Source organism: Amblyraja radiata, unplaced genomic scaffold (genome assembly GCF_010909765.2).
Source record: "Amblyraja radiata isolate CabotCenter1 unplaced genomic scaffold, sAmbRad1.1.pri S136, whole genome shotgun sequence".
Classification (NCBI taxonomy): Eukaryota; Metazoa; Chordata; class Chondrichthyes; order Rajiformes; family Rajidae; genus Amblyraja; species Amblyraja radiata.
Window position 1 is genome coordinate 326,134 of NW_022630122.1, and position 7,731 is coordinate 333,864.

Sequence of the window (7,731 nt, forward strand, 5' to 3'; positions counted from 1 at the left end):
TATGCAGACGATACCAAGATAGGGGGTGTTGTGGATAATGAAGATGATTTCCAAAGTCTACAGAGTGATTTAGGCCATTTGGAAAAATGGGCTGAAAGATGGCAGATGGAGTTTAATGCTGAAAATGTGAGGTGTTGCACCTTGGCAGGACAAATCAAAATAGGACGTACATGGTAAATGGTAGGGAATTGAAGAAAGCAGTTGAACAGAGGGATCTGGGAATAACCGTGCATAGTTCCTTGAAGGTGGAATCTCATATAGATAGGGTGGCAAAGAAAGCTTTTGGTATGCTAGCCTTTATAAATCAGAGCATTGAGTATATAAGCTGGGATGTAATGTTAAATGTTAAAATTGTACAAGGCATTGGTGAGACCAAATCTGGAGTATGGTGTACAATTTTGGTCGCCCAATAATAGGAAGGATGTCAACAAAATAGAGAGAGTACAGAGGAGATTTACTAGAATGTTGCCTGGGTTTCAACAACTAAGTTACAGAGATAGGTTGAATAAGTTAGGTCTTTATTCTCTGGAGCGCAGAAGGTTAAGGGGGGACTTGATAGAGGTCTTTAAAATGATGAGAGGGATAGACAGAGTTGATGTGGACAAGCTTTTCCCTTTGAGAATAGGGAAGATTCAAACAAGAGGACATGACTTCAGAATTAAGGGACAGAAGTTTAGGGGTAACATGAGGGGGAACTTCTTTACTCAGAGAGTGGTAGCTGTGTGGAATGAGCTTCCAGTGGAAGTGGTGGCGGCAGGTTCGTTGGTATCATTTAAAAATAAATTGGATAGGCATATGGATGAGAAGGGAATAGAGGGTTATGGTATGAGTGCAGGCAGGTGGGACTAAGGGAAAAAAGTTGATCGGCACGGACTTGTGGGGCCGAGATGGCCTGTTTCCGTGCTGTAATTGTTATATGGTTATATGGTTATATGTACCACGACCTCGGGCTCCTCTCCCTCCCATTTCAGGATATCTTGGACACGTTCAGACACATCCCAGACCCTGGCACCAGGGAGGCAAACTACCATCTGGGTCTCCTGACTGCGTCCACAGAATAACCTATCTGACCCCCTAGATTGGGGGTCAGATAGGTCCCCTGTTACTACTGCCCTCCTCTTCTTTTCCCTACCCCTCTGAGCAACAGGGCCAGTCTCTGTCGCTATTGCACTGAGGAGTCCCTTGCAACCTGTTTCTCTCGCGGTTCACAGAATCGCCAGCCGCCTGCCACTTTTGTGGGCTGGAAGAGTGTGTACCACGTGTATATGGAGTGTGTGAGGCTGCAGCCACTGTTTGAATACCTAAAGGGGCTGCTCCTTGCCTTCTGGCTGCATTTATCACCCACCATCCTCATCTTTGGACACCCTGTGCTTAAGGAAGATGGTAGGGCTGAAGATGTCCTGGTTGGGTTGCAACTGGGCCTGGCCAAGCTGGCCATCCGCGAGTCACGGTGCCAGGCAGAAGAGGGCTCTGCCCTAGCCGGCTGCCTGCCCCTTTTCTGGGGATATGTCCATGCCCGGATGGTGTTAGAGAGGGACTACGCGCTGTCCACGGGCACCCTGGGGGATTTCCGGGACCACTGCACACCGCGGGGGGTTGAATGCATCCTTGACAAGGAGTGTAACATAGTTGTATAGTACTTTATTTAGTATATTTGTTGATCTTGTATTATGGTGGTGGGTTCTCTTTTGTTTTATTGTATTGTAAATATTATTTACAATTTTTTGATAATAAAAAAGGGCTTGGTGGGGGAGGACCACAGTCTAGGGTCCTTCCGCTGCTGGACATGGGGGGCAGGGTGTGGTGGAGAGACCCCTAAAAAATAAGAGAAGGGATTCCACGCCAGTGGGCCATATGAGTGTCAAGGGTGGGGGATAGGTTTGTGTAATTTGTGTAAACATTATTGAATGTATGTATAGCCTCCGAGAATGTTGGATGGAGTCATGTATGGATCATATATTGGGTATATTTATTTCTCAAATAAAGTATATTTTGACATTTTTAAAAAGGAAGCTTTAGAAAGGACACAATCTTGACTTTTACAAGATATTCAGACGGGAATGTAATAGGAAGGCTTTAGTTTAGTTTAGCGATACAGTGCGGAAACATAGAACATAGGTGCAGGAGTAGGCTATTTGGCCCTTTGAGCCAGCACCGCCATTCAATATGATCACGGCTGATCATCCAAAATCAGTACCTCGTTCCTGCTTTCTTCCCATATTCCTTAATTCCGTTAGCCCAAACAGCTAAATCTAACTCTTGAAAACATCCAGTGAATTGGCCTCCACTGCCTTCTGTGGCAGAGAATTCCCAGATTCACAACTCTCTGCGTGAAATCGATTTTCATCATCTGTCCCAAATGGCCTACCCCTTATTCTTAAACTGTGACCCCTGGTTCTGGACTCTCCCCAACATCAGGAACATTCTTCCTGCATCGAGCCTGTCCAATCCCTTAAGGATTTTATATGTTTTATAAGATCTCCTCTCATCCTTCTAAATTCCAGTGAATACAAGCCCAGTCGATCCATTCTTTCATCATATGTCAGGCCCGCGGAAATTAATCTGGTGAACCTACGCTGCACTCCCTCAATAGCAAGAATGTCTTTCCTCAAATTAGGAGACCAAAAATCTGATAAAAGAGATGTTTAAAACATAATTCTGAGACATGTGACCGTGATGGTTCAGCATTTTAATCTCTTTGTTTACAAATGCAACAAATCCAAATCCTCTGCAGAAAACATGTAATGATATAAAAATAGTATCAGGATGAATCTTACACCTGCTCCACTATTCGATGACCATGACTGATTAGTTATAGTTTAGTGTAGTTTAGAGACACAGCACGGAAACAGGACCTTTGGCCCAACCGAGTCAGCTCTGACCAGTGATCCCCACACACTCCACACACCATGGACAATATACATTTACAGCAAGCCAATTATCCAACAAACCTGCCCGTCTTTGGAGTGTGGGAGGAAACTGAAGATCCCGGAGAAAACTCACGCAGGTCTTGGGAAAACATACAAACTCCGTACAGACAGCACCCGTGGTCAGGTTCGAAACCGGGTCTCTGGCGCTGTGAGGCAGCAACTCTACCTCTGCGCCACCTGCAGCCTTTGTCAGATTTTCATTATTATTATTACTCACCAATGCCACACAGAGAGCTGCTTGCTATGAAACTTGTTATAGAACATGGCGCTACAAGAGCAAGAGGGGGTTTCAGAGTTTCAGAATAGCATTAGCAAAAACCCCACAGGATTTTCAAAAACTAATGGTCTTAATTTAATAGCTACGAGTCTACACTGTAACTTCTGGTAAAGACTGTATGTTTAACAGACTATCATTTGTCCAGCGTCAATAGAAGCAATTATTGTCAATGTCAATAGATACCCACGGGACAGTCTGTGTTCTAAAGAAACGAAGGCTTTTTTAAAGAGATACAGCACGGAAACAAGCCTTTCGGCCCACCGAGTCCGCACCGACCATCGATCATCTGTTCACACACTAGTTACATAGAAACGTAGAAAATAGGTGCAGGAGGAGGCCATTCGGCCCTTCGAGCCAGCACCGCCATTCATTGTGATCATGGCTGACCGTCCCCAATCAATAACCCGTGCCTGCCTTATACCCATATCCCTTGATTCCACTATCCCCTAGAGCTCTATCTAACTCTCACTTATATATATAATAACCATATATAACAATTACAGCACGGAAACAGGCCATCTCGACCCTTCTAGTCCGTGCCGAACACGTATTCTCCCCTAGTGCCATATACCTGCGCTCAGACCATAACCCTCCATTCCTTTCCCGTCCATATAACTATCCAATTTATTTTTAAATGATAAAAACGAACCTGCCACCACCACCTTCCCTGGAAGCTCATTCGACACAGCCACCACTCTCTGAGTAAAGAAGTTCCCCCTCATGTTACCCCTAAACTTCTGTCCCTTAATTCTCAAGTCATGTCCCCTTGTTTGAATCTTCCCTACTCTCAGTGGGAAAAGCTTATCCACGTTAACTCTGTCTATCCCTCTCATCATTTAAAAGACCTCTATCAAGTCCCCCCTTAACCTTCTGCGCTCCAAAGAATAAAGCCCTAACTTGTTCAACCTTTCTCTGTAACTTAGTTGCTGAAACCCAGGCAACATTCTACTAAATCTCCTCTGTACTCTCTCTATTTTGTTGACATCCTTCCTATAATTAGGCGACCAAAATTGTACCCCATACTCCAGAATTGGCCTCACCAATGCCTTGTACAATTTTAACATTACATCCCAACTTCTATACTCAATGCTCTGATTTATAAAGGCCAGCACACCAAAAGCTTTCTTTACCACCCTATCTACATGAGATTCCACTTTCAGGGAACTGTGCACAGTTATTCCCAGATCCCTCTGTTCACCTGCATTCTTCAATTCCCTACCATTTACCATGTACGTCCTATTTTGAGTTGTCCTGCCAAGATGTAGCACCTCACACTTATCAGCATTAAACTCCATCTGCCATCTTTCAGTCCACTTCCAACTGGCATAAATCTCTCTGTAGACTTTGAAAGTCTACTTCATTATCCACAACCCCACCTATCTTAGTGTCATCTGCATACTTACTAATCCAATTTACCACACCATCATCCAGATCATTGATGTACATGACAAACAACAGTGGACCCAACACTGATCCCTGTGGCACCCCACTAGTCACTGGCCTCCAACCTGACAAACAACCATCCACCATTACTCTCTGGCATCTCCCATTCAGCCACTGTTGAATCCATCTTGCTACTCCACCATTAATACCCAACCATTGAACCTTCTTAACCAACCTTCCATGAGGAACCTTGTCAAAGGCCTTACTGAAGTCCATATATACAACATCCACTGCTTTACCATCATCAATTTCCCGAGTAACCTCTTCAAAAAATTCAAGAAGATTAGTCAAACATGACCTTGCAGGCACAAATCCACGTTGACTGTTCCTAATCAGACCCTGTTTATCCAGATGCTTATATATATTATCTCTAAGTATCCTTTCCATTAATTTTCCCACCACTGACGTCAAACTAACAGGTCTATAATTGCTAGGTTTACTCTTAGACCCCTTTTTAAACAATGGAACAACATGCGCAGTACGCCAATCCTCCGGCACTATTCCCGTTTCTAATGACATTTGAAATATTTCTGTCATAGCCCCTGCTATTTCTACACTAACTTCCCTCAATGTCCTAGGGAATATCCTGTCCGGACCTGGAGACTTATCCACATTTATATTTCTCAAAAGTGTCAGTACTTCCTCTTCTTTGAATCTCATAGTTTCCATAGCTACTCTACTTGTTTCCCTTACCTCACATAATTCAATATCCTTCTCCTTGGTGAATACCGAAGAAAATACATTGTTCAATATCTCCCCCATCTCTTTTGGCTCTGCAGATAGCTGTCCACTCTGACTCTCTAATGGACCAATTTTATCCCTCGTTATCCTTTTGCTGTTAATGTAGCTGTAGAAACCCTTTGGGTTTACTTTCACCTTACTTGCCAAAGCAACCTCATATCTTCTTTTAGCTTTTCTAATTTCTTTCTTAAGATTCTTTTTACATTCTTTATACTCCTCAAGCACCTCATTTACTCCATGCTGCCTATAATTATTGTAGATCTCCCTCTTTTTCCGAACCGTGTCCAATTTCCCTTGAAAACCATGGCTCTTTCCGATTTTTACTATTTCCTTTCAACCGAACAGGGACATAAAGATTCTGTACTCTTAAAATGTCACCTTTAAATGTACTCCATTTCTCTTCCACGTCTTTCCCATAAAACAAAATGTCCCAATTTACTCCTTTTAAATCATTTCGCATCTCCTCAAAGTTAGCCTTTCTCCAATCAAAAATCTCAACCCTAGGTCATAGAAACATAGAAACATAGAAAGTAGGTGCGAGAGTAGACCACCAGGTCCGTCGAGCCCGCACCGCCATTCGCTCATGGCTGAACACTAAACAGACACACTTACCCACAAACAGTAGACACAAGACACAGAACACAAGACACTACCCTCCCCTTTATACCGCTATCACCCCTCTCCACCCCAAGAACCTCGTGATCTCCTGGGGGAGGCAAAAAACCGGATAAAAACCCAGGTCCAATTCGGGAAAAAAATCCGGGAAATTCCTCTCCGACCCCAATCCAGGCGATCGACACTTGTCCAGGAGATCACTCAGGTCTTACTATACTAACCATACCTAGGTCCATATCCCTGCCCTCTCCCCGTAGCCCCTTATCCCCTTGGCAGCTAAAAAACCATCTATTTTAGTCTTAAATATATTTAAAGTTTCTGCTTCCACTGCTCCCTGGGGCAGTGAATTCCATAAATTAACCACCCTCTGGGTGAAGAAGTTCTTCCTCATCTCAGTTTTAAAAGAGCCCCCCCTTATTCTGCAACTATGTCCTCTAGTTCTAGTTTCCCGATCATTGGGAACATCCTCGGTGCATCCACCCGATCAAGGCGCCTCACGATCTTATATGTTTCAATGAGATCGCCTCTCATTCTTCTAAACTCCAAAGAGTAGAGTTCCAGCCTACTTAACCTTTCCTCATATGTCAATCCCCTCATTGCAGGAATTAATCTTGTAAACCTTCGCTGCACTGCCTCCAGGGCTAGTACATCCTTTCTTAAGTATGGACCCCAGAACTGTACACAGTATTCCAAATGTGGTCTCACTAATACTGTGTACAGCTGCAGCAAGACCTCCGTGTTTTTATACTCAATCCCCCTAGCAATAAAGGCCAAAACTCCATTGGCCTTCCTGATTGCTTGCTGCACCTGCACACTAACTTTTAGTGATTCATGTACTAATACCCCTAGATCCCTTTGCGTTGCATTACAACGCAGCTCCTCCTCATTTAGAAAATAACTTGTCCAGTTCTGACCCTCTCCATAATTATATTGAAACTAATGGTATTGTGATCACTGGTCCCGAACTGTCCCCCAACGCATACCTCTGCCACCTGACCCGTCTCATTTCCTAACAGGAGGTCCAGCACCGCCCCTTCTCTAGTAGGTACTTCTATGTATTGCTGCAAAAAACTATCCTGCACACATTTTACAAACTCCAACCCATCCAGCCCATTTACAGAATGTGTTTCCCAGTCTATGTGTGGAAAATTGAAATCTCCCACAATCACTTAAATCTCTTAAATGAGTTATATGTATAGTTTAGAGATACAGTATGGAAACAGGCCCTTTAGCCCACCGAGTCCGCACTGGTCATCCGTTCACACACTAGTTATTCCACTATCTCATCTACAGAGGATTAATTAATCTATGAATCCCAAGGTAGTTAAGGCTGGTGTAGAGCTCCCCATCGCCTCTCCCTCCTCACCGCCCCTCCCACAGCACGGCTCTCCCTCCTCACGCCCCTCCCTCTCTCCTCCCTCCTACCCCTTCCCCTGCTTGGACTGGAACCAGAGCTCAGCGTATTCCACCCCTCGCCCCTGTGCCCGGTGTCTGCGCTGCTCGGCAGCTCCCACATGCTGGTGTACACGGTCACTTGCTCTTCCCCCTCTCCCGATTCCCCTCCTCCTTTCAGCTCCTCTGGGGCCGGCCCGTCCTCTCCACTCCCCGCGAAGCAGACGGGCAGTTGTGGGTTTAGTACAGAGCAGTGCGCGGTGTGGCCCGGCATTTAATACCATCAGCGACAAGGTTCACAACTCCTCAACTCACATAGACCCAGGTTCAGGC